Genomic DNA, 27543 nt, shown 5'->3' with positions numbered 1-27543 from the left:
AGAAGATAACAAATGGCATAGCACAGTAAATTTCAGTTCATGGGTTCAGGAAATAGAAAATCAACGTGCAGAAACTTGACTAATATATAGGTCTTTACTGTAAGGGGCTTGCTGCAATTTTGCAGTATTTTAGTAAATCCTTATCTGGAATAGTGTTCCATTTTGGACTCTGTAGCCAAAGAAGAATATTTACCCAGGAGTCAGTGCACATTAGATTCTCACAGCTGATATTTAAGATGAAAGGATAGTTCTATGGAGAGAGACAACTGGGGGGGGGGGGGGGGGGGGGTGGGAGTGGGAGGAGAAAGGCTTATTTGCTGGTTTGGAAGAATGGGAGGTGATTTCCATAAAATATACAAATTCTGAGAGGGATTGACAATCTAAATACCAAGAGGTTGTACCTCCTTTCTAGACAATCAGGATAAGGCCAAAGCCATTTAGCATTGAAATGAGGAGAGATTTCTTCATACAGAGTTGCAGGTCTTTGGAATTCTCTACCTCAGATGCTTAGTCATTTGGCATGTTCAAGGTTCAGATTAAATTCTGGGAAACCAAAAGGAATGAGTAGATCTGAGTACTGGGTGGCAAAGTGGACTGAGAAAATGAATGGCAGAACAGGTTTGGGGTTGTGTGGGTTGCTACTATTTCTTGTCTTGAGGATGGGATCAAGGATGTCCTGATATTAGTAGGATCACATTTGTTGCTATCTGAAATGGCAGTTGATGGTGGAACAAATGCAGAAGCTGGTGGGTTGGAAGGTAAGAAATCAGAGCTAAGTTGAGAGGGGCCTAAGAAATTGGATGGTCACTGTCCTCAGTCCTGCCAATCTGAGGAAAAAGCAAACTTCAAAAATACTAAAGCAATCATTAGAACAAAAATATACACAAAATGTGGCATTAAGCAGCAAAGGTCCTGGTAGGTTTAAGAGAATGTGGGCTTGTATTTGATGCCCACACAAAGTCCATTACCAGACTGAAACAAACAAGCGAAGAGGAGGAAAGATTCATAGATGGGGGTGGGGATAGATGAAAACTGAAAGTCAGTTGAATATACAAGATCAGCCTGAGCCAAAAAAAATGAAGCACAGACAGCATACAAGTTGATTTGGAATTTTTCTGTTTACAACAAACACTGGCAAACATAAGTACAGGTTATCATGCGGCCCTTTCTTTAAATCTGGAGAAGGTATGTGAAATTAAATGACTCTTAATTACTACTAAGTCTAACAAAAAAGAGAAAGGGAAAATGGAAGGAAATACAGCTGAATGGAAAGTCTCAATCTTGGTGACAAAGTACACGAGAGCAGCTGTTGAGAAATGTAAAGGTTGGGAGAAAAGTGATTTAAGGAGATGCTTGTAAGCGGAAACTAGAAACCAGGGTTCCTTTTGATTACTGGGATGACCTTGGGTAACTGGACATTTCTGAATAGGAAGGTGAGACTGAAGAGCACTTGTTGGGGATCAATCCAATATACTGATGGTCTGCTAAACCAGGTGAACATGAGATGAAACTCAAGGCTATACCCTTGGACTTAACATGTAAAGACAAGCAACAAGGATGAGAGAATAGTTTTTCAGACAAGAATACCAGATGGATGGAAAACAGTTGAGAAAACTGGCATCTGCAGAAATATCATGGTGAATGGGGAAAATTTGAAATTCACCCAGAAATCAATGCTAAAAGCAAATGAGCTTGGAATACACACCAGGATGTAACAGTAATCCATTGTGTCCCAAACCCTAAATAGCATTATCCTCCTGATCCCCAAATGGCTAAACGGGGGAAAAGATTCTGCAGAGTCTGTTTGAGGAAGGGCACAGCAGATTGACAAGCCTCGCTGCCCAGGACTGACCATTCACATTGAAAGCTAGCGCACAAGCTATGCAACTAAATAACTGAAACAAAGCTGACCTATCAGCAAGGTGCAACATCAGGGAATGAGTATGCAACTGATCACATGCCCAAATCCAGTAGACAATGTGAATAAAGAACAGGAGGTATAAACATCAGTACTGCATTCAGAGAAGATGACCGAGTCAATTGAACTCAAGAAAATACAATTAACCCAGAATGGCCATCTGAGGAACATGGGTCTGTATGGTAGGCTAGTCTGTAAAGGTAGATCTCATGGGATTTGGGCAGAGCTAGCTGACTGGATTCATAATTGGCTCAATGGTAGGAAGCAGGGGATGATGGTGGAAGGTTGTTCCTCAGACTAACAGTCTCAAAAATGGAACTTGTTTGTAACCTGGGGACTTCCTGTATAGGAGTTGGGGTGTTATATTGCAGTTATACAAGACAGTGGTGAGGCAACATTTGGAGTATTGGGTACAGTTTTGGTTGCCCTGTTAAAAGAAAGACATCATTAAGCTGGAAAAAGTGCAGAAAAGATTTACAAGAATGTTGCCAGGACTTGAGGGCCTGAGTTCTCAGGAGAGGTTAGGCAGTTGAGGACTTTATTCCTTGGAACATAGAAGACTGAGGGGAGTCCTTACAGAGGTGTATAAAATCATGAGGCACATAGGGTGAATGGATGCAGTCTTTTTCATTGGGAAAGGGAAATAAAAACTAGAAGGCACTAGTTTAAGGTGAGAGGGGAAAACTTGAAAAGGGATCTGAGGGGGCAACTTCTTCACGCAGAAGGTGGCATGTACATGGAATGAGCTGCCAGAGAAAGCAGTTGAGGCAGGTACAATAACAACATTTAAAAGATCTTTAGATAAGAGGTTGGATAGGAAAGGTTTAAAGAGATTTGGATCAAATGTGGGCAAATGAGACTAGCATATGGGAGCACCTTGATCGGCATGGACAAGTTGGACCAAAGGGCCCATTTCCATACTCTTTGACTCTGACTCTATAGCATTTGTTAGCTTAAACTGTATAAACCTGATCTGAAATAGCAGAGTAGTTCAAGAAATCTGTAATAGTAGTGAAAGTATTGATTGCATTTGAAGGATGTGTAGTACAAACTCAGTTATTTGATTGTAAAATCAGTTGCTGTCTTGTAAATAGTGAAGTTGACCTTCCTTAGACAGAGTTATTCAGACTTTGGTTCTACACACATGCCATTAATTTAGATCTTGGATGATTTATAGCTCAAATTTACTTTACTCACATGTCTTGATTCCACATTTCTCATCACACACCCAGAAAATACTTTTCAATCTGCTTTAAAATGTTTGACAATCCTACCTCAATAGTTTTTCATGGTTTTGGGGGGGGGGGGGGGGGGTTTGAGTGAGTGGGAGGATGCAGAGGAGGAAGGGGGGGGGGTAGTACTGCAACAGTTTTCTTGATGAATCTATTTACAACTGCAGCAGAACACCCACCACTTCATATTCAAGTCTCCTTGAAATAAAAGCTGATATTCTATTAGCTTTTTAAATTACATTCTGTAGCTATCCCTGATCTTTTAGTGGTTTCTGCACATGGACCCTTAAGTACCTCTGCTTCTCCACTTAGATCCAATTTGTACATCCCCACATTTTACTCCATGTCACAGGTTTCCCATTCACTGAGTACTGAACCCCTTTTGTAACTTTCTGCTTCAATCTACACTGTTTAAAAGTATTCAATCTACTATGTTGTGGTTCTATAGAGTTAGGGGTTTGTTGTGGTGAAGGATGTGAGGAATTTGTCTGAAGTGATTTAATCAATGGTTCAGATCATGGGAGGAGAGAAATGACGCATTTATGTGACAGGAGAGGCTGAAGGAGCACAGCAGAGCTTGAACTTAACGAGAATGAGGCCACAGCAGCACTATGATGTGACAAAGACAGAGTTCACTGTGGACAAGTGGCTGCTCCATTTAGGAGGAGGATATTTTAGCAGAAAGCTCAGGGCTAGTCAAGGAAGACTACGTGGCGAGGTGAAAACTGGAACAAGACAATGTTTGAAGGAAAACAAGGTACCAAAGTAATAGCAGAAATTTCCGAACCATGGCTCAGTGATACAGAGCTCATTGCTGCCAATGCAGTTTGGACAGGTGGTAGCATGAATGATTAAGTACATTTTCTTGTTTGCAGTACAGACATCAATTTTGTTTCCTTACATGGCTACTCAAATAAATTAACCTGTTTTTATAAACATGATTTGAATTCTCGGCATAATATAAATGGGCAATTACTTGGAAATTCTGCAAAATAAGGAAAAAAAATCACTTTGAAATTTGGCACTGCATAACATCCAAATTTCTGCACACATACCAGATCATAAAGAGCTCCTTGAAAATGAAAGTTCTGGATGCTCATTGCATGAAAAAAAACTTTAGCTCATCTTGTTTTTATAATCCTATGCACAATTTCCCTGATTAAAAATATAATCAAAAACTGTATACAACATAAATTCTTTACTCTGATATCAACTAATATGAACTTACAAAACCTTAAATACAACCATGCTATGGGGAAATGTTATATTTCTTATTTTCAGCCAAAAAATTATCTACATTGGGGGAAAAATAGGCTTATGCCTATTTCTTAATTTTATGTACCTTTGGCAGAGAAGGGAAAACGTTTTCTCGATGTATTATATTTTGTACTCTGAAAAGATTAACCAGCAGCACATTTCCAACTAATATTCACTTGCACTTTTATTTCAATTAAAATCAGTCAATGTGTCAAAGCAACCTTTCCATCAACTCAGTTTTATCACGTGAAACCACCACTCCCAAGCTACATTAAATTTTATTTCTGATTGTATGTTACATTAAGAGGGGCGGCACTTTCAAACTCCTGCATCAAAACATATTGTGGTGCCAACTGTGCCCAAAATTAAAACGTGGACAAAAACAGAACTTTTTTTCCCGCAAGGAGATGATAACATTCAAGGAAAACAAAACATTGACCAGCACTGAGGCCTGAGCATAGGAGCGCCTGCTTGCTACATAGGAGGCAGTAAAGGCGTCCAATATATGGGCCATTAACTGGAGTCCAAACAACTCACTCAATTATGTTGCATTCTGAACTATGCATACCGCCTACTTGTTGAATCCACCCATAGCAAAGAAATGCCGACATCATCACTTTCATGCTGTTACTACGTTTTGTTTTTACTCCACATCACAAAGCAAGGGGGGGGGGATGGGAAAGGGAAGAGGAAGGGGGCTGGAACCCAATAAACATATTCGAGAATTACAGGGGGGAGGGGGAGGGGGAGGGAGGCAGAGATAAATGACTGCGTGCACCGTCGACATTCCTCGCGGCTTTTATCGACATTAACCTACATTGTGTGTGCACGCACGCACACACCATAAAGCTGCTACAGAATGAAAACAGCAAACACTGCCCAGGAATCCGACTGCACGGAGCACGTCCAATAACACCAGATCAGATCTGCACAAGAACCTACTGTAGAGCAGAAATCCACGTACTGAGGACTGGGGCAGCAGCCTAATCTGATGACACAATGACTGTAAACATGCTGGACTTCTCAGAACTTGGAGCACTTAACATTGCCATGGATACTGCAAGCAAAATCCTGCCGCAAACCTTTCGGTAGAAACGAGAACCCGAGGGGTGGAAGGGGGCGTTGGTGCTGCAACGTAGCGTCGTCTTTAGGCGAAGTGATGATAACCCAAGACAGGAAATATCAGAACTGAGCCTGTGCAAAATGGTCGGTTTGACAGGCACTGGTAAAACACACACACACGAAAAAACTTTCAGGTCCTCCCAATCGGACATCGTGAGTTCAAAGCAAAACTTGAACCTCTGCCAAGATCAACAAGCACAAAATCCTGTGCAGCATTTCCCCCCTTGTTTACCAATCTCTGGGTCACAAGAGAACACACAACCAGTGAAGTCTCCCTAGAGCGACCGTCTCGGTCAAATAGATTTGGTTTTAAAACAGCTGGGAGTGCAGGAAAGCTTGAACCATCAGAAACCAGAAGCGATCACAGGCCTGAAGCAATTCTCCCCCACCTCCTCGCTTGCAAATCAACGCACTTTGCCAGCAAAGTAAAATGACATTTTAGAAAAAAACAAGAGCCAATATAATGTGTTGCCGGATCTAGTTTCGCTTTGCCAGGAACAGAAAGCAAATTCCCAACAAAACTAGAAACGTAGAAACCTAGAAATGAAGTGTTTTGAAAAACAAGCCAATAGTACTTTTCAATGTAAACAATATCAATTAATTTGCTGTTATAATATCAAGGGATACTGGCTCAAAGTTTACCAAATAAATGTCAGATTTGATTTTTAAAAATCCATAGCTTGGATAACTCTTAGTTTCTATTTCATTCTTTTAACTAATTTTTGCCAAACACTTTAGTGCAGCAATCTGTGACAAGGTAACATCTGAAAAGATATAAATTTAACTTTTGTTTTTAAAATGTGACATTCAGTAATATGACAACACTCATTGTTCATAGGTTAGCAGTGCCATCCTCATATTCATGCAATGAACCATATTAGTTTTATTTATTTGCATATGTTTCAGAATACTCCAGCTTGTTAACCTCGGCCTGTCGAACAGCATTCCAATCTCCCAACACTTCTTTCTTAATGCTGTTGATGAAAATGTTCAACAATCAAAAATAGTCTGTGAGTGTCCCTATCAACTACTGAAACTCATTTTGCACAAGAAACTCCAGCACTCCAGGTCAAAATGGTCAAAATTTGGCACAATGTCCAACTTTTTCCCCTCCCCAATGTTTAGTTTTCTCCTTGCTGCTAACAAAATGCTTGGCAGAGTACAGTGTGCAGATCACATGCATAGCAGGCACAACCATTACGCTCAAGTCACTTAAAATAGCCTTCAGTTAATGTGCCTGCACCTTGTAAGTGCTTCCTTTCTGGAATGGCAACAATTGATCATGGTCGGCCACAGTTCAGTGGTAGCGCTCATGCTTCTGATTCAACCCCCATCTCAGATACTTGTGCACCAGATGTAGGCCAATAGTCTGGTGCAGTGCTGAGGAAGTGGTGGACTGCATATTGGATGAGATCTTAAAATGGCATGTCCTGTCAAACTGGCAGTAAAGACACTTGACATTATGTCGAAGAAGAGAAAGGCATGTCTCCCTAGCTTTACTATCTATCTGTCGATTAAAATAACTGAAACAAATCATCCAGCCATTCTGTCATTGGTGTTTGTGGGATTTTACTATATGCAAATTGGCTGCTGTGCTTCCTTCATTATGGCAGTGCTGGGCATGATAGCACATGTTTAAACTGCTGGACTAGCCAGCAGAGTTCTGGACCATTGATTCAGAGATACAAGATCGAATGCCAACATGACAGCTGGGAAATTTAAATGCAAGTAATTTTTAAATCTGGAATTTCAGCAAAAGAACCTAGTCTCAATAAAGATAAACACAAAACTACTTGATTGTCTTCTGGAAAAGAAACCTGCTATCTATGACTGTCATGACCAAGTTGTGACTTCAGACACCTAGATTGCTCCACACTTATGGGACGAGAAATGCCAGTGTTGCCAAAGATTGCACACCCTATAAATGAATAAAAACCTTGACTGGTCTTCGGATAGCCTTATGTTGTGAAGGGTGATGTATAAATTCGAGTCTTTTTCATTATTAGTGCTTTGGAGGTTGGGGAAAGAAGGGGACAAGAGGCGAAGGTAAGAGGAAAAGAGCAAGCTGAGAAAAGGGTAGGAAAGGAAGGGAGGAAGGTGAGGAGGAGGCGCAAAGGCGACGGGGGGGGGGGAGGGGTTGAGACGGGTGGAGAGAGGGCATAAACTGTACATGCCAGGTAACCTGTTTTGGCTTTTGTGTTTTTACTGTACACGATTCGGAATCCAGGTATCACTAACCCTCAGTTCCCACATCTTTATTGGTAAATTGGTTTATTATTGTCACATGTACCAAGTCAATGTTATCGTACAAGAGGTCCATTTGATTGTCTTATAGCAGCTGTTTTTGATCCTGCTGGTGCGTGCTTTCAGGCTTTTGTATCTTCTGCCTGATAGGAGGGAGGAGAAGAGAGAATGTCCAGGGTGGGAAGAGCCTTTGATTATGTTGTCTGCTTTACTGAGGCAGCAAGAATCCCTTGTGTCTTCCACCATCTAGCCAACCTATTTTTTCTATAAGACACAAGAGACTGCAGATGCTGGAATCTGGAGCAAAAGAAAAGGAATGCTGGTAGAACAGCAGGTCAAGCAGCATCTGTGGAGACAAAAGGTGTAAGTCGACATTTCTGGTCGAGATCCTGCATCAGGACTGAGAGGGAAAAGGAAAGATTCCAGTAGATAGCAGTATAAGGGAGGAGTGGGATAGAGGATGGCAGGTGTTAGAACATAGAACAGTATAGCACAGGAACAGGCCCTTCGGCCCATGATGTCTGTGCTGACCATGATGCCAATCCAAACTAATCCCATCTGCCTGCACATGGTCTATGTCCCTCCATTCCATGCATGTTCATGCGCCTGTCTAAATGCCTCTTAAATGTTGCCTTCATATTTGCTTCCACCACCTCCCCTGGCACCTACCACTCTCTATGTAAAAAAAAACTTTCCCCCTCTCACCTTAAAGCTACACCCTCTAGTATTTGACATTTCCATCCTGGGAAAAGACTCTGACTATCCACCTTATCAACGACTCTCATAATTTTATATACTTCTATCAGGTTGCTCCTCAGGCTCTGAAGCTCCAGGAAAAATAATCCAAGTTTTGTCCAACTTCTCCTCATAGCTAATAAATACTCTCTAACATCCTGCTGAATCTCTTGTGCACCCTCTCCAAAGCCTCCACATTCTTGCTGTAATGCAGCAACCAGAACTGCACACAATACTCCAAATGTGGCCTAACCAAAATTTTACATAGCTGCAACATGACTTGCCAACTTTTATACTCAACACCCTGATCAATGAAGGAAAGCATGCTGCACGCCTTCTTTACCACCCTATCTACTTGTGTTGCCACTTTTAGTGAGCTATGGACTTGCACCCCAAGATCCCCCTATACATCAATGCTCCTAAGGGTCCTGCCGTTTACTGTATACTTTCCCCTTACATTTGACCTCCCAAAGTGCAACACCTCACACTTGCCCGGATTAATCTCCAACTGCCACTTCTCTGCCCACATTTCCAACTGGCCAATATCCTGCTGTATTTTCTGACAACTTTCCTCACAATTACAATCTAGCAATTATTGTGTTGTTTGCAATATTACGAATCAGCTCACCTATATTTTCATCCAAATCGTTTATATATGTCATAAACAATAAAGATCCCAGCACTGATCCTTGCAGAACACCACTGGTCACAGACCTCCAGTCAGAATAACACCCCTCCATCTCTACCCTCTGTCTTCTATAACCAAGCCAATTTTGAATCCAATCTACTAAGTCTCCATGTATCCCATGTGCCATAATCTTCTGGATCAGCCTACCATGAGGGACCTTGTCAAAAGCTTTACCAAAGTCCATGTTTACAACATCCACTGCCCTACCCCATCAATCATCTTCATCACCTCCTCAAAAAAAAAACTCAATCAAGTTTGTAAGACATGACCTAACAGTGGTGTGACCAGATGAGGAGGGGATGATGGAACCAGGATGTGGGGGGTGGGGGGGGGGGGCGCGGGAAATGTGAGAGGTGAACAAAAGGAGAAGAAAACTAGGTTGACAGATGAGTGTGTGTTGGAGAACACTGGGGGTTTGGGTTACCTGAAATTGGAAAATTTAAATGTTCCCCATCCCCCGGTGTTCTCCTTCCACACACATTACTGGTCTGCTGAGTTTAATTTGCTCACCTTTCCCATCCCCCACTCTCCCCACCTGGTTCCATCTGCCCATCACCCCCTCCCCATCTTATCACCTACCAGCCACTATCCCACCTCCCTCATACTGTTATACACTGGTAAACTTTCCTCTTACCTCTCAGTCCTGATGCAAGGTCTTGACCCAAAACATCAACTTACACCTTTTGCCTCCACAGCTGCTGCCTGACCTGCTGAGTTCACCCAGCGTTATATTATTTTGTTAATACAAACATTGTCTCTGCTTCATTCACTAATTCTGTATCAGCATTCCACAGCCTCACAACCCTCCTTATAAAAGTTTCTTCTTCTCTTTATCCAATATCCACTGGATCTTAGATTTCCATTTGTTCACTCTAAGCTCTGCAATCTCTGAAAGCAGTTTATTTCTATCTTTTACCTCCTTAAATTTTTTACAACTCTATTAAGTAACCCCATATTTTCAGTCCAAGAAAAACTGCTAAGAGATATAATTAATAATCAGAGTTGAACAGACTTGAAAAATTAACACTTTTTGGAAAAGGTTAACCTTAAAGAGATCATCAAGAATATAATAAGTTAAACAGCAAGAAGCTGTTCCTATTAATTGGCAAGCTCGTACTGCACTATATAATTTATGTAATGTTCACAAAAAAGGCAAGGTTATATAAAAGTGATGGGAATGCAAAATTCTCTGCTACAAATCATCATTGAAACAATGTCCATCCATTATCCCAGGATTGAAATGTCTAGTACTGAGGGCATGTGTTTAAGGTGAGAGGGGGAAAATACAAAGAAGATGTGCAAGGCAAGTTTATTTACACAGAGAGTGGTGGGGGCCTGGAATGCACTCCCAGGGATGGTGCTGGAGGCAGATAGCATAGGAGCGTTTAAGAGACTCTTAGATGGGCACATGAATACACAGAGAAAGGAGGGATATGGTCAATGTGCGGGGAAGAGGGATTAGATTAATTAAAATTCATCAGTTTAATTAGTCTAGCACAATGTCATGGGCCGAAGGGACTGTCCTGTATGTTCTATGACTTGATACACGTATGAAAAAGGAATACTGAAGGACACAACTAGTAAACAGGAAAGTGGAGTTAGACTAGGTGGCTCATGTGAGAAAAACACTGGCACACTGAATGACCTATTTTAGTGCTGGAACGTTCTATTATGCATGATTTTTAGGAGAGGAAGGGAGAAACCAGAGACAAATACAAAAAATAAAGTTGATGCCAAGATCTGTTTAGTTAAATCTGAATAGGCAATAGTCAAGTATTCCTTTGATGGTTTTCACAGATTGAAGCTTGTTAACCCACAGTCCTGAATTAGATCAGAACCTATTGGAAAGCAGTTAATATTTTAACACTTGCTAATCAGACGGCCCAGCTCCACTTGCACTGTTGTGTTTACTATGTCACAGTTTGCAGGTAAGATTTATTTTCTCCATGACCTCGAATATCTTTTCTTCTCATTGGCCTTGCATCACATCCTTAAATTCACCTTTTTTTGTTTTTAGCTTGTCTATCCTCTTTGTTTTACCCACTAAAACACCAGCCTTGAGACCCTTGGGTCCTGTGTTTTCAACTAATCCGTAACATTTATCCCATTGAATTCAATTGCTTACCACAGCCTAAAATGATGTCCTGGGTCTGACATTATCAGCCCAGAGATGGCCTTCAAATCCTGGAGATGTCAAGGGGCTCCTGTACACCTTTTGATGTACATCTCTCTCGGATGCACCTTCTTTCCAAAGCCGTGAACTTGTGCTCTCCCTCAAAGCCCTCCATGAATTAACAATTCTAGAACTCCTCCACTCTTCCAACATACGTTGGGAAGTTGCTGTCTTCCATGGTTTCTAAAATACATCTGAAACAGTGGAGAATTCTAAAGGTGGCCGAGGGAAAGACTGTGGTTTGGGAGAGAAAGTTTTACTAAACATTTGGAAGCACAGAGGAATCTGCTGGATTCCTGCTTGAGAGAGAGGTACACAGGGAGAGTTTCTCCAAAACAAAAATATCCACTTCCCTCAACAAACTTCAATTCAATGCCAAAAATAATTTCCATTTGCAACACGTTACAATCTATAATTCATCTTCGTATAGCTTATCCTGCAATTCATCAGGAGCAGTCATGAACAACACTTATTTCAAAGAAAAAGGAAAAAAAATTATATCCTCCCTTCATCAGCATGCTCTTCCCATAAATCAAATTACCACAGTCATAGAGAGATACAGGACAGTAACAGGTCCTCCAGTCTACCAAGCCCACACCATCCACTCTGACCATCAACCACCCATTTACACTAATCCTACATTAATCCCATTTTCTTTATTCTCCCACATTCTCATCAATTGCCATGCAGGTTCTACCGCCCACCTATACACTGGGAGCAGTTTACAGCAGCCAATTAACCCACACAACTTTGGGATGTGGGAAGAAACCAGAGCACCCAGAGGAAACTCAGGCAGACACAGGGAGAAGGTGCAGACTCCACACAGGCGGCACCCGAGGTCAGGATTGAGCCCGGGTCTCCGGCACTGCAAGGCAACTGCACTGCTAGCTGCACTACTGTGTTGCTTAATAAAATTGAGCTTGTCCAGTCTATTCAACAAGCCTATCAACTGCAGCAATTGAAGTGTACTGATAGGCATGAAGACACCAGGGAAAAAATTATCCTGGTGTTTGCATATAGAATAATTTGATTCGTATAGAAAGCATTTACAATTCCACTGGAAATATAGTTTAGAGAAAACCTTTCTCCGATGATTCTGAACAACAGCATAAAAGTTTTATTGTGTATCTTAATGCTTTTACGTGCTGCACAAAAAAAATTAAATCACAAACCCAATGGCTAAATGGGGTCAGGTACTTTGAGCACTTGTAATGCAGTTCCGAATATTCCAGCGCAGTCCTCTGTGTGTAGGCATGTCATAAGCATAGAGGGGGCCAGGCAAACATAGCAACATCAAGTGGCATAAAAGTCTGAAGTGTCGCCTCTTGCACAAAATTCCACCTTTAAACTTTCATCATCACTGATTTCATCCTTCCCTCCACCCACTGCCAATATCCCAAAAGTCCCTCAGAACCCTCTCTAAATCAGTGGCCACCTTTAAAAAATACATAGAGGTGAGGATAATATTTTGGGCAGGACTTGTTTTGCTCCAACCCAAATTAAAGTTCAGGTAGTCATGTTACACCATGGCCAGGTTTCAAATGTTGTTCTGAAACGGGCTCCTGTAGCTTGGGCAGCAGGTAGTCATTCCAAGTGCTACCCAAAATTACCAGCCTGGCACTGCAGCACAGAAACAAAAGAGACAAGGCCCTCACAGTGAGGGAAGCAAGCCTGGACTGCAGGGTTTGTGATGATTCCATGATCTCCACTCCCGCTGTTGTTGCCTCTGCTCAATCCGTGCCACGTCCAGCCCCACTGCCACTCTGACATGCCAACTCTCAATCCATACAGTCTGGAAAGCCCCATCATTTTGGGCAAGCGCTCGTCCTTTAATAGGGTCTCAGAGCATATAATTAAAATGTCCTCTAGAGCTACTCTCTGTCCAAACACATTGGCTCCATAAATCCCTCCAAAAGAGACTTTCTCACTTTAACTGCAATCCCACCTGGTCTAATATTCTGCCTTTAACATCCCGCATCTCAAATCACACCCCCCCCCCCCCCCCCAATGATTGTGGGATGACTGAACAGCACCTCCAGTAGACAGTACCATGCATCCCTCTCCAGGATTTTGATCCTCCTGCAATTACCTCTGGTTCCTACACCAACCCCCACCCCCAAATCCCTGTCTGCGCAGTTGCCTCTGTTGTGTTGCATGGAAGGAAAATGACTCCAAGGACTCACAGGGTCAACAGTGTTCTGCAGTCATGCAGCGCAGGACTTGAACTTGAATCTTGAAGCTCAGGACCGACCTGTATAAGTAGGGAAGGATGGTCACCTGATCCTGATGCCCCTTCCAAAATTCAGGTTGTTTGAACATTCTAAAGGAAAGTCATTAACCCAAAATCTTAACACTGTTTCTCTGTCTACAGATACTGCCTGATCTGCTGAGTATTTCAGCATTCTGTTTTTATTTCAGATTTCCAGCATCTACAGTATTGTGCTGATGAAGTAAAATTAGAGACACCTACTGAGCTTCAAGAACTTAAATTTCTTAAATACACCCACACAGACTGGCAGATTAGTATTCTAAAACTTTTACGGCCTTTGCTAAGGAACTGAGCTTACAGATCAGTCCTGCAATTGGACCTGAATTATTTTTAACCTAGTGGGACAACTAGCCCAAATAATGTATTGGAAAACACTGTAGCATTGCGCAGTTACAATTATGCAGACGAAACACTAAGACGAGGGTGAAGTGGCGTATTATTTGAGCTTGTATAATATCGTGGTCAGAGGAAGAGAGCTGTTCAACACACACATACAAAGGCAGTAAAAGATTAAATACATTACAGGTTATTTTGTTAAATGTATGTACACACATATATTAGTTAATAATTAATACTTTTCTGAAAAAAATAGGATTATAGTATGTAGAACAGGTTACCTGCATGGTGGTGTAACAAGAAACTTTAATAGTTCCAAGATAAAAAAAACTATTCAGTGTAGTCAGGATTGTAGAACTGCACCAAAGTAAGTGTGACTGATGGGTTCAATGGATAAAGGGTGTTGTCCTCACTGACAATGTCATCATATTATAGAACAAGCAAAAAAATCTTTTAGATGCCTTAAAAAACATGTCAATATTAATAAAACACTTCTTAAGTTGCAGTTAAGGAAGTCATGTACACTTTGTCTGTCTTTTTCTTGTCTTTCTATGCACACCTGTTCCCGTGTATTCTTACAGGAACTCATTCTGTAGTGTATAGAATAAAGGAGGGGGAGAGTCCAGGCATTAACAGTGCACATAGCACATTGTATGTGTAATTGGTCTACAGGCCAGTGCATATCGAAATGCCTTAGTCTAAAAAAAACAAGTTGCTCTATCACTGTGTCAAACCAAACCAAATAAATGTGAGGACGAGTGCATTATTATCCGCAAATTTGTTAATTTTCCCAGTGTTTTTGCAAAGGAAGACACTTTACTTTATCTCTTTAAACTAAGTATCTGATTTCATTTGTGGCCTCTTTAATGACTCCGAAGTGAGAGAGCGAATTATGTGTACCTGCTTGCCCTGATTTCAAAATGGTTCTGTGGCAACACCTCACACGTGGAATTCCTCAGTTCAATCACAAAATCATGGAAATAATCATATAAAACTCATGCTACTTGTGACTATTTGACTTGTTGTGTCTGTGCCAGTCAAAAAGTTACCAACTTAAACCCAACTTCCAGCGCTATGTGCGTTGTCCTGTGGGTCACAGCACTACAAGTACCCTTCAAAATCCATGTGCTGTTTAAACATGACGTGGGTTTCTGCCTCCACAACCCAATGACGGAATGAGTAGCAGGCCCCTACCACCATTTGGGTGAATAGAGTATCTCCGCTCTCATCCTTCCATCTATGTCCTCCAATATAGGACCACATAGTTAAGGGAAATATGTCTTTCCTATCTGCTTTGTCCAAGCCTTCATGGTTTTATGCATCTCAATTAAGTCCTCCCTCAGCCTGCTCTGTTCCAAAGAATACAACACCATCATTAAATCCTTCATCACAGCTCAATCAGCCCACATTCCAAAGACGTATGGGTTAGTTGCTGTGGGCATGCTATGCTGGCGCCAGAAGAGTGGCGACACTTGCGGGCTGTCCCCCAGCACATTCTCAGTAACGCAAACTGTGTGTTTCGATGTACATGTGACTAATAAATAAATATCTACCTATCTATCTTCTGGACCAGGCAACATCCTCATAAATCTCCCCTGCTGCCTCTCCAGTACACTTTCTCCAGTATTGTACAGAGTCTTCTTCTTAACTTGTCTCTCAGGGTCGTGGGTGACTTGCTTCCACTCCAGTTCTGAGGAGTGGAAGATGCCTCTGTGTGAGTTCTTTTAATGTGGGTTTGCTGTCGCACATCAGCTGCCACATAACCTTAAAAGAGGGAGATTGTGGTCCAGTGACAAGGTGGTCCAAAATGATAGGAGACCAGGCTTTGCTGCAGAGACTTACACATACATGGACACACATACACAGACATTCCAAGCACAAACAGGCACATTCTACCCACACACAATCTTGCCTACACCCTTTTTTTTGCAGCCCACCCATTCTTATCCTGTTCCCCTTTAGTCCCCCTTCCTCCAGTCTCCATACCCAAGTCCCCTTTCCCCTCACTGCCCCGCTTAGTCTCCTTCCCTTTTCCTTTCACACTTAATTTCCCCACTTTCTCTTGGAGTGAAGCCAATGCACTGACCTCTGCTGCTCACCTGGGCCATCCCCAACTGCCAATCGCCCGTCCCATTCCCCACAACCACCTGTTCCAGGAGGGTGAAGCCTGCAAACCAGCCCTGATGGTATTCTACCTCTCCCTCCCACCCTGGGCCTTGCCCAGAAAATCTCAGGAGTGTATGCAGTACTATTACCAGCGGCTGAATGAGTGTCACTTACAGCTCGAGCATAATCTTCCTGCTTAGATTCAATGCCTTGGCTAAGAAAGGAAAGTCTTCCATACGCCTACTTAATCACTTCATTAACCTGTCCTGCTACCTTTAAGGATCTGTGGATGCACACTCCAAGTCTACTGTGATTCTCCATATTACCCAATATCCTGCCATCTATTGTATATTCCCCCCCCCCCCCCCCCCCCCATCCAGGGTATTACCTCACATATCTCTGGATTAAACTCCATTTTTCACTATCTGTCTAGCTGTTCAGACCATCTATAACTTCATGCAGTCTGAGTCATTCTTCCTTGCTTTTACCCACAACGCTAGTTTAGTTTCATCGGCAAACTTGTTTATCATGTCCCTTACAACCATTAACATATATGCCAAAAGCAATAACATATATTACAATCATTCAAAAACTCTTAAAATTAGAGAATAGTGAATATACCTAGGAGAGAATCTGAGCAACAAGTGTTTTTCAGAAACATTAGAAATAATGCCATGACATTTCCTCAAATTTACTGTCATTCAGTTAGTTCATGACAGATTTATCTCAACTCCATTATTTAGCCTCTGCTCCATACCCCATGATAATTCTGCTTAAGAAAAACCTATCAATCTCAGTCTTGAAAACTCTCATTATTCCAGCATCCAAAGGCTTATAGAAAAGAGATTTATAAACTTCTGCTACCTTTCATGTGAAAAAGAACTTTCCGAGTACTGAAAGTTGAACAGGCTGTTGTGATTGAAGCCAAAAATAACTTACAGTAAAAAAAACCGTGTACAGTTCATGTTTCAACATACCCTTAAAGAAACCTCATCATGCATCACTGAAGTAAATTGCCATTGCTACATATAGCTTTCATCATTTTAGTTGGATGACAACATAAAAAATAGATTATCCTGGGTACAAAAAAAACTGTCAAACTGAGGTTGTGATTCTGAGCTAATCCCTTTATGTTTGACACATGAAGTGTTCTTCAGTGCAAAAATAAAATTATGAGTGTATAGGGACTTTCCTCATACCAATGAGTAATACCACAGGGAGATGGAATTCCCTATAAGAACGGAAATAGGAGCGGAATAGCTCCTGTTAGGTCTGCAATTGTCTTATAACAAATACAATTATATTGTAGAAAGTTGCTTGCTTTATAAATAGGTTAAAAAAAACCTTCGTGAATGGTCCAAGTTTCAAGCGGGCCTTCCCAACTACTGCTGGCTAATATGTGGCATATTCACATGGAAATGGGTATTTGATTCAAGTTTGCAAACTCTGGGGAAACTGGTGCAATTTACTGATTAACTTGTTTCATCTAGTACCACCACTAACCAAAATAAAACCTGAAATTGAAAGAAATGGAGGTTTCTATCTGTCTTCCTTAAGATACCAGAAATGCATTTGCTCTAGGCCTTAGTAACAAAAATAGTATCAACTACCAGCTGCAAACAAAGCAGCAACCTAAGTGAAAGTCATACCTGATGAACACTTCCAATCTTTCCAGACGACAACAAATGGAAATGTGGATCATAAGAAACACTGCGTGGGCCCAGTTCAACAGAAATACAGTTTCTGACTTCCAGGTCTGCAGATGGTGCTGTACATTAGGTCAAGCATTTTTTGCACATTTAGTACTATCTTGTCGTGTAACGTTCTGAAAGCACAGCACCATCTACAGGGCTGGAGCAAGAAAGCAGAAACAAATATCAATATTGCAAGTTTGACATTTTTTTAAAGGGGCAATTTTGCTCAGTCTCAAGCACTAAGAAAGAGAAACTTGTTCAGTTGTTAGTGAAAGGTTTTGATAAAAACAGGCCAACTTCAGTACAAATTGATTTCCAAGCTGTTCATTTTATTAATGGTAACTTTTAATACATAAAATAACTAAATACTGTGTTCAACAGTTTTCCAGTTCTGTGTGAAGGTACATTGTTACAATACTGTTCAAAGTTACTGATTTTCTTCACTAATTCACATCCTCATTCTGCTTCATGCCAAACAGACATTCAGTGAAGTCTTAAGTGCTGCCATGTATTTATTCACCATATAAAACAACATGAAGTACTTGCTAACTATATTAAGGTCTCTTTTCACCAATATTGACACAATACTGTTAAAAACCATGAGAAATTGAATCATTAAATCCTTAATGATTAACAGAAATATTTATACTGACAGTGGAGTTTACTGCTTTCAGATTAAGCATTATACACACGGGTGAAGACTGATTCAAACAATTACTGAAGGATTCTGCCACCCACCAGAATTTTAGCAGAAATCCCTTAACTTTCCTTTCTCATGCAGCTAATGGCAGCACCTCAACTGCTTCAATGGTTGAGCTCTGTAAACAATAGCTACCATTTAACCAACTCAAAAGGTGTTTAACAGCAATTTGCACTTACAATGTCAAGGCACCTTCTTACAGAGTGATTTGAATAAAATAATGGTCACAATTTAACAAATAAACTTCCACAGAGTACACCAGTGTTCAGTTCTAGACTCCACACTGGCAAGGGCATGATCACTTTGGTGTCAGCCCAGCAGAGGTTTTAACCAGCAGGATTCTAAGGTAAGGCCTTTTGCAAGAGGGATACACTAGAAAAACTGAGGTTGTTTTCCTAAAAGTGAAAACAAGGAGGTGATGAAGTGCTTAAAATCATGAAGGATTTGAATAGGGAAAATAGTTTCCAGAGGCTAAATGGTCGATAATCAGAGGGTACAGATTCAAGGTAAAAAAAAACACTATGATGCTGGAGGAACTCAGCAGGCCAGGCAGCATCTGTGGAGAAAAGCAGGCGGTCAACGTTTCGGGTCAGGACCCTTCTTCAGGAGGTAGAAACAGATTCAAAACTTGTTTTCTAAAGCAAACTGGATAAACACTTGAATGACAGCTATGGCATCACTGGGAGTACATAATAAAAATTAAATCCCACAATTTATCTCATAGTTTAAGGCTGTGGTCCCTTAATTAAAATTTGTCACAACCTTCTTATTCCACCAAAGCAATGTGGAACTAGAAATTCCATTTCAACCTTTTAACTGAATTAAGACAACATTGTGGGTCACACCTAATGCTGTTGAAAGAAGATCTTCAATTGCAAGGTTCACAGAACAGCAATGTTGGACTTCAGCATGATGCTCTCTACTGATAAGTTGCATGTTCCCATAGCTGCTGAGTTACCATAGCAGGTGCAATCTCTGAATTCAGTTCTTAAAGAGACATACCACAATACAAGAAACATTCTTCCAGTTTAAAGGGAGTGTTGCCATTGAATGGATGGTATAATAATTGAAGGGGGGTAGCAGTGCACCCAGGGTGTCAGAGAGAACTGAACAGACCAGTGATGAACAGTAATAAAAGGTCATCGAGCTGAAACATTAACTCTCTCCGCAGATGCTGCCAGAGGTGCTGCGTACTACCAACTTTTTTCTGTTGCTGTTTCAGATTTCCAGCATCTGCAGGTTTTTGCATTTAGATTACTAGTGCTCACTGGAGGCACAAAGATGCTCCAGGGCTACAGGCACTCCTAGCGGGAGGTTTCCACAGAGGACTCTGTAAGATCATGAGGGTATGAATGCTTGCACTTTGGGGAAGCCTGTAATAAAGCAAGTATGTGAGACCATCTACCTGTTCCTGTGGGTTGAAGGGAAAGTAGATTGTCACCTTTCCCTGAGACAGGGTGACCTCCCTTATGCAACAGTGAGCAGCAAACTGAGATGTGGCAGAGATCAGTAGCAGCAGCCAGGAAGGAACCTGAGGCTGGGAAGCTGACATTGCCCATGAACCCGACCTCCTTGGGCAAGGCAGACAAGGCACACTCAAGGTTAAAGGAAGTCACAGATATGAATAAATGGGAAGAATGCAGCTTGAATGTTAGCCCTTTAAATTGGATGGTTTCAGGGACAAAAAGGTTAGCAAAATGTGGCTGTACCATGATTAAAAATGGATTGTTATTTTGACACCAACAAAGTTTAAAATCTCACTGCAGGTAAATTTTGCATATTGCACGACTGTTGACTTTGTAAAGGGGATTTTTTTTCCCCACCAGAAAAAGGTGCCAAGGCAAATAAAGTCTCATTGAAAATTCAGCACTCAAATTTCCCAATGAGTACATTCTATTCTGGGTTAACTCTGAGTGTTCAACTACATTGTTCATTTTTTGGAAATGCATGAATGAATATCTGGGGATCCAACATCACTCCCAAAGTTCCTCTGTGTCTCCTCTGATAAGCCATGCCATTGGCAAGGTCAGGGGGTTTCTATCCAAACCAAGGAACCATTTCCTGCTCATGGCACAATTTCTCCTGAATGGTTCACTGCTTCATCTGACAGTCAACAGGACCCAGGAGCGCCGGACTCACTGTACTGCCAGTCATCTTGGATTCTTGCACAAACAGCAAGCAAATGACGTGCACTGTGCTGGGATTGTGCCCTTGGTGTCTGGTCTACAATCAGCATCCTTATTGAAGTCCCACTGGAATTTTAATACACTTCAGAAAGAAATACAGGGGAATTCCAAATAAATTAGAAGAGTGGTAATTTTTGTTTTGTTTACCAAGAGCTCCATCTGCAGGAGTTACAATATACTGTAACAGGTTTGATCAAGTCAACAATAACTAAAGAAACTACCAAAGTTGGGCAAAAGAAAATTTGGATTAAAACTAAAAGTGCAATATATGTATTGTTATTGCATCAAGTCATTTTTGTCATGTTTCTTTATCCAACCAGAGAAATATGATAAATGTGAATAATTGAAAATAGCTGGCAATCCAAAATAGAAACAGAAAAAGTGTTGGGCATGCACAGCAGGTAGGCACTATATTTGTATAGCAAACACTGCAGAGTTAACATTTCAGGTCAACATTAACTCAATTTCTCTCTCTACAGATATTGCCTGACCTGTTGAATCATTTTCTGGTTTTATTTTAGCTAAATGAATAACCTGTGAGATTTTATTAAGGGTTGTTCTTCCAAGTGTGTCTCAAACATGATTGACTGTAAAGAACTGTTAATTAATTATGAACCGAGTCAGGGGAGGTGGCGGTAAATAAAGTGTATTAGTATTTATTCCAAACTAGATGAGTCAGCCACTGAAAAGAGGAAGGAAGGCATGGCGTTCATGGGTGATAATGACAACATCGATGATTTTTTGATTGTTATTTAAGGGTTTAGAATATTAAATTTGATGCTGGTAGAGATACACAGACAGGTAGACATAGACATGCAATAAGAAATATTTCGCAACTCAAACATAGTAAGGAAAGAGGAGAGGCAGAAACAATGGAATAAACTAGATTGCTCTTTGAAAGAACTGCTGCATACTTGATAGACCAAATGGCCATTTCCTGCAGACTGAACTACCTTATCAATTACAAAGCAGGAGCACAGCTTCTTTTAGAAGAGAATGCACTGTAACGTTTCAGAAACATCTGGTACAATTTAGGTCCTATATTTTATTAATACATTTTATCCTTTTGTTTAAAAGTATGATTATTTTCAATTCCTGCATCCAAATTCCAATAGAAATTGGTTATGGAAACTTGTTACACTGTAATTACTCCTTCTGATGAATGGTGACACCTCCACTGGGAGGTCAGTTTAATTACGTAGGACAAATACTGTAAATATGAATGCAGGAAGGTACAATGGGGAAAGTTATCAGAAAATACACACAGAATTTTTTTTCATAAAATGGATTGCACAATGATTTCCATACAATTAATGACTTTACATGTTCGCTGTTAGACTTCAAACATCCCTTAAAATTTAGGAAGTGATCCCACCTTAGAAGTATGTTCCAAACTGGAAGAAACCCACCTGTGCCCAATCCAAAGTGCGATGGTTGGTAAGAATATGAGGGAGGTCACGTGACTACCTTATAGTCACTATCCATGGAAACCCAAACAAGTATACTGGAGGAAAGCATCCATTTGCCATTCCATAACATAGAATCGTACTATTCTTTGCTCTGCCCAAGATCTCATAATATTTCGTAAGTAACTAATGAGACTTCATGAAGGATTCAAATGGATGAACAAAATACAAAGCCCTCTGTGCACACCAGTGCAGTAAAATCTTCAGATATTTCATTAAGAGAATGAAATCAAACTCTCATCCAACTGAAACATGACTTTCTTAGAAAAAAACAATGGTGAATTCAAGAACATTATCCTTATACAATTCATATCCCACAAATTTTGCAGGCTAAAACTAACTTAGTAGCTAATTAATTCCAAATCACATGTTCAAAGAATTTAAAATAATGAGCCTACTACTCATTAACAACAAAATTACAATCCAATCAGGAATTGAGGGCCATCTATTTACAAGCATTTACCATACAACTTGCATTAAATATGAGACAAAATGATTGAAACCAATTTGCACTTGATGCTAATGGTTCATGAAATGCTTTGATCGAGGCTAAGTATTACAAAATAGAACTAGCTCATAGGAAGGATATGATTGCACAAGAGGAGGTGCTGAAAAGATTTACGAGGATATAGTCACCACTAGTGTCTCCCAGGATGGAGTTATAAAAGCACATGCAAAGCAAAGACAGTAAATGGGGAAACAATATACAGGAAAGTACCCAAACATGCACAGAGTTTGAACTAACCCACTGGAGACCTGTGCTGACTTTGAAAATAAGTTTCTTTTGATTTTCATGCCCTATTGGAAAAATGGTTAATTGGCTAGGCTGGAAATAATGACCCAGAATTCCCATTTAGCAATGAGCTGCATACAGTCATTGCTCCGTACCTGCTCAATCTGTGCTTACCTGAAGCGGACCTTCAAGCAGCAGCTACCTCACTGAAGTCAGCTCTAACCTAGATGGCAAGGCCCTGCATAGTCCAATCGCAACTGACATCATGTAGTGGGACCTGAATTAGCTCCATACACAGGAATGCCTTGATAGCTGCTTGAGCCATATCCCAAGGCTTAACCAGTCATCGAAGCTGATAAGCTATATAACAGTTGTGAATATCTGACAATAACAATTTTTTTTAAAAATTGAAAATAAAACGCTCTAGAAAAGAAAGCAATTAAATTAAACTAAGTTCTTAATTAATTGAAATCTGTAAATTACCCCAAAATTACCCCTTGCTGCCATTCCTCTCCATCAAAATGAATGGAATCACTGAACCTGTGAGCAAGATCTCTATCTTGACGTGGATTCAGCAGGCACACTCTCCTGCACAGCTACTGGGGAATTGCAGGAAGTCGGTGCTCTGCCAATAGACTCCACTTTCAATTCAAGGTTGGAGTGCAGTTGAAAAATTGTCAATGGGTGCCTCTCAAATCTCTTGGGTGCTTTGCGCGTGTGCACACTTCCTCAGGAATTCCGTGTCTCTTCATGCTTCTGCATGAAACTGCTAGCATTTTTCACAATGATCTAGGCCTATAATTCTGTGTAAATGTCCTATGCCTTTAAAACCACAAACCACAACCACATAAGGCTGAAAACTGATCCATATATTCAGCTTCTCCCATAGGAAGAAAAAAAGCCAACATGAACAAATAAATGCTGGTACAATTTTATGTTGATTCTCTGGCTAAACAATGGGTTTCAAGCTTGAAGAACAAACTTTCCACCAGACCTGTTAAATGGAGCTGATCCAGTAGATGATTTATGGACTATATTGACAGATATCTTTAAGAACCACAAAGAAGTTGAATATTTCAACCAGAATAAGCTATCTGGAAGACTGGAAGGTTTTAGAATTTTCCTTTCATTTTAGCCACACAATTCTCTAAGTTCAACACATCAGAACCTGTGCAAGGAAATTTGACCAATTGAGGAAATAAAATTCTTATATTACTCTTCAAAAGCTAAAGTGAACTACGGCATGTTTGCCTGGTTTAAAATCTTTGGATCATGACCAACTACATCTGTTTTGGGAGAGTGCCCAGAATGGAGTAAGTGTGGAAACTGATCCAGTCTGCCTCTCTCTCAATAACTGTGTTATGTAGGCAGAACTAGGAATGACCAGTCCCCATAAAATATAGAGTTGTTTTGTTAGGTTTATTTTATTGAATCCTTCACCAGGAATGCTCAGTACAGATGTCTGAAGATTCTATAATATTGTGCAATTGGCAGGGTGTGAGGAAGCTTCTTGCTTCATCAGAATTTGTTTGTTGCTGGGCTATAATGCCAAAACAAATATCTTCGCTACATTTTTTAATTTCGATTGTGCGAATAAGGAACAAAAAAATGGTGTATTTAACTTTCCTGCTGTAATAATCTCCCACCAATAGACTCTCTATCCCTCCCTAAAACAAAATATTGAAAGCACTTTAATGCACAATGCTGAAGTACTAACCTTTGTATTTCAGAGGGAAAACCACACTTTCTAAGCATTTATTTTCAAAAGAAAGAACTATTTCAATCAAAGATCTCTACTGAAACATCTAAAAAAATTGTATTTATTTATAATTATTGTTTATCAAGGAAAAAGGATTCTGACAAAATGTAAAGAACAGTTGCCTAGAAATTCCAATGCATCTTAAAGAGTGTGTTGGAGTGGCATTAATGCAGTGGAACAATGACTGTTTTGGACAAAGTTCCACTGCACCAAAATTTACTTGAGATTGAGGCCCAAGGTCTTAATGGCCACTAACACTGCACATATTTGTGCTTGAAAATGTGTAGGACAGTTTTCCTCTCCTGAGGCTGTTTAAGCCCAAATTGTGAATTGCACAGTGTGAAGAGTTTAGTAATCATCAACGGCATGGGCTCTGGGAACTGCCACACAGCTTTTCAGATTTTATGCAAGGCTGGATGGTGTGGGTGAGGGGGAGGAGAGGGACTAAAAGGCAGCCATCCTGGTTCTACATTGACATATAATAATCTGCAGTTTCTGCATTCAGTAAAGATTAGAATGATGGGAATGTCTGAAATATTGGATGAGACTTTATCTTTACAAATGTTGGTTTGCTGTGCAGGGTAGGACAATCTGGTTGCACGGTTTTTCTAATGGTTTTGTCACACCATCTTTTATCTGCAGCTGTCTCCAATCACACAACCTTTCCTGCCATCTCCAACTATAACTAATAAATGAAAATCTTCAAAACAGTGGAAGGCATTTTTAACGCCTCTACGATTGTTTTCCCCCCTGAGGTTGCCTGCAGCAGTAGCTGAGATTAATTTGGGGATTTTCTAGGACAATCCTGGGGATTTGTTTATTTCTGTTTATTAAGAGTGTTTTTAAGATTCAGTTCAAGTTTAGTATGTCACAGAGAAAATATTAAAGAACACAAAAAAAATTACAATAAGAAAAAGAGTCAATAAATTCTGTATTGATGCTGTGAAATTCGCCTTTGGAACCAATTCCACTTAATATGATTAATCATATTTAAGTGCATCAATGATAAATACCTACCACTGGTTTGTCAGTGTCCTGGAATAAATTCACAACCTACCATGTTTCATGAATTATGTCAATTATGCCCTTGGTGTTGATAGAACACTTTGACATGATGTGAATCAAACACAACCATAAAGCAAACTTAGTATGGTATAGATTGCATGCCACACGATACGGTAGTGTGTCTGAGCTCCAACTTCAATGAAAATCTTCCAACCTCCAGGGCATACCAGATTTTGTTTGGAGTAACAGTGCCAATTAAGCCCATGTATTAAGTGATTCTGCAATAGGGCTCAACTTATTGAATCTTTGAGAATTTCTTTGCCAATGATTTTAAATCTTATTTTCTTCCTCCACAAAATCTCAGAAGCCTCTCTAAAAACATGGCTAACTGTGGCAAAGAAACCCATCCACATCAATGGTAAATGACAACTCCACTTTGTTAAACAAAAATGAGCACCCACAGAAGACAATCCTGGGAACAGTTTAAAATGTCTTAAATTAAGCCAAGAACGAAATAATAATTGTTTTACTTGGAAGGAAATGAATGCACATAATTAGTAAGATCAGTTATCATTTTAACTGCCTGAAAGAGAAACACTCATGTAGTACTCACTTTAGCCTGTTCCTAACATTCAGTCAAAATGCAAAATAAATCAGAACCAAATAAATATGCTATTGCTAAATTAGAGTTTAACATGGTTTCTGAACTCCTGAAATCTGTTAATTATTTATTAAAGCTGTACCAATCTAACAACAGAATTTTCCCTGAAGACCCTGCAGTAATTTAGCTTTAATGCTTTTGACAACCTATACATTTAACAACTAAAATTCCTCTAGAAGTTACTAAAGTCTGCATTGTTATTTTGTTAGACCTTTACAATGGCAAAATGACAAATGACCAGAGGACTTGCTTTTCATGTTTGCAGGCATGTTGGTAAATATTACGTAAACATTTGATAGTGGGAGAACAGAATATAACTACCACTAATTGCATATGTTGCAGTGTTATTTATTTTATTTGTATTTGTCAAATAAATATACTTTGCCAAAAGCATCAAGTCACACCTGCTTGGTTGGAGATGGGAGTAATGGTTGGATTTTTGTAAAGAATAAGCAAATAGCATTTACATTGTGGGGAACCAAATGCATTCATTGAGGCAACACGCACTCTATTTTACTAATCCTGTACTTCTTCATGCTGGTTGAACTGGCAAGCAGCTCTGATAATTCCAATTTCTCCTTTAATTGAAAAAGAGTATTTTGTCAGTAAAATCACATGTTATTCGTAAAACTGGATATTATTCATCCAACATCCATCATTGAATTCACAATTTTGGTGAATGTATTTACAGCAATTTGATGATTGGAATTTCCAGTCCAATAGGCTTGGTGATGAACAGACTGCCTTTGTCCTCATTTAAAGTAGAAAGGTAACCGTCCTACAAGTTCTCTGTTGCCTCTATACAACACAGCCTCTGAAGCAGATGGGACAGGGATAAGCGCAAAAGGATGCCTGAATGGAGTGGATTATTTTTAAATTAACTAGAGAACCCAAATCCAGGGAAGCAGAAGAAAATTCTCAGTAACATTCATTGGTAGCCAACTGAACAATGATATTTATAGAGCGCAGCACAAGTTTGTCATAAACATGAGAGAAGATTCTACACAACCCAGCAGGTACAGTGGCCACACATACACAACAAGCAATATGGGCCCAATGGTCACATATTCAATTTCCAAATCATTCAGGGTTAGTCAATCTCAGTCATGTCAGATTTAGTGTCACTGAACAAGACTCCACGACAATTATTAATTCTTAATCATTATTGGTCATTTCTAGATGGATGTTTCTTGCTTATAGACACCAGGCAAGATCAGGAAGAGGCTATACTTGGTTTGGCACTCAGCAGCTGGCCAGAT

General features: G+C 40.2%; 1 protein-coding gene across 12 annotated transcripts in view; it reads right to left on the bottom strand.

The window, feature by feature from the left end:
• Positions 1-27543, bottom strand: part of LOC127578216 (ataxin-7-like protein 1) — a 204053-nt gene that overhangs the window by 110373 nt on the left and 66137 nt on the right. For 2 of the 12 annotated variants that reach the window (XM_052029952.1, XM_052029958.1), the window contains exon 1: positions 5350-5674. The exons of 4 other annotated variants lie outside the window; for them this stretch is intronic. The gene's annotated coding sequence lies outside the window, so the exon portion shown is untranslated. Of the gene's footprint in view, positions 1-4944; positions 4972-5220; positions 5242-5349; positions 5675-17729; positions 17866-27543 lie in introns of those variants that run through there. 6 more of the 12 variants (XM_052029959.1, XM_052029955.1, XM_052029954.1 and 3 more) reach the window with 6 other exon arrangements.

The sequence above is a fragment of the Pristis pectinata genome, chromosome 15, assembly GCF_009764475.1.
Source record: "Pristis pectinata isolate sPriPec2 chromosome 15, sPriPec2.1.pri, whole genome shotgun sequence".
Taxonomy (NCBI): domain Eukaryota; kingdom Metazoa; phylum Chordata; class Chondrichthyes; order Rhinopristiformes; family Pristidae; genus Pristis; species Pristis pectinata.
The sequence above is the reverse complement of the archived record's forward strand: the minus strand, read 5'-3'. Positions and strand labels throughout refer to the sequence as shown.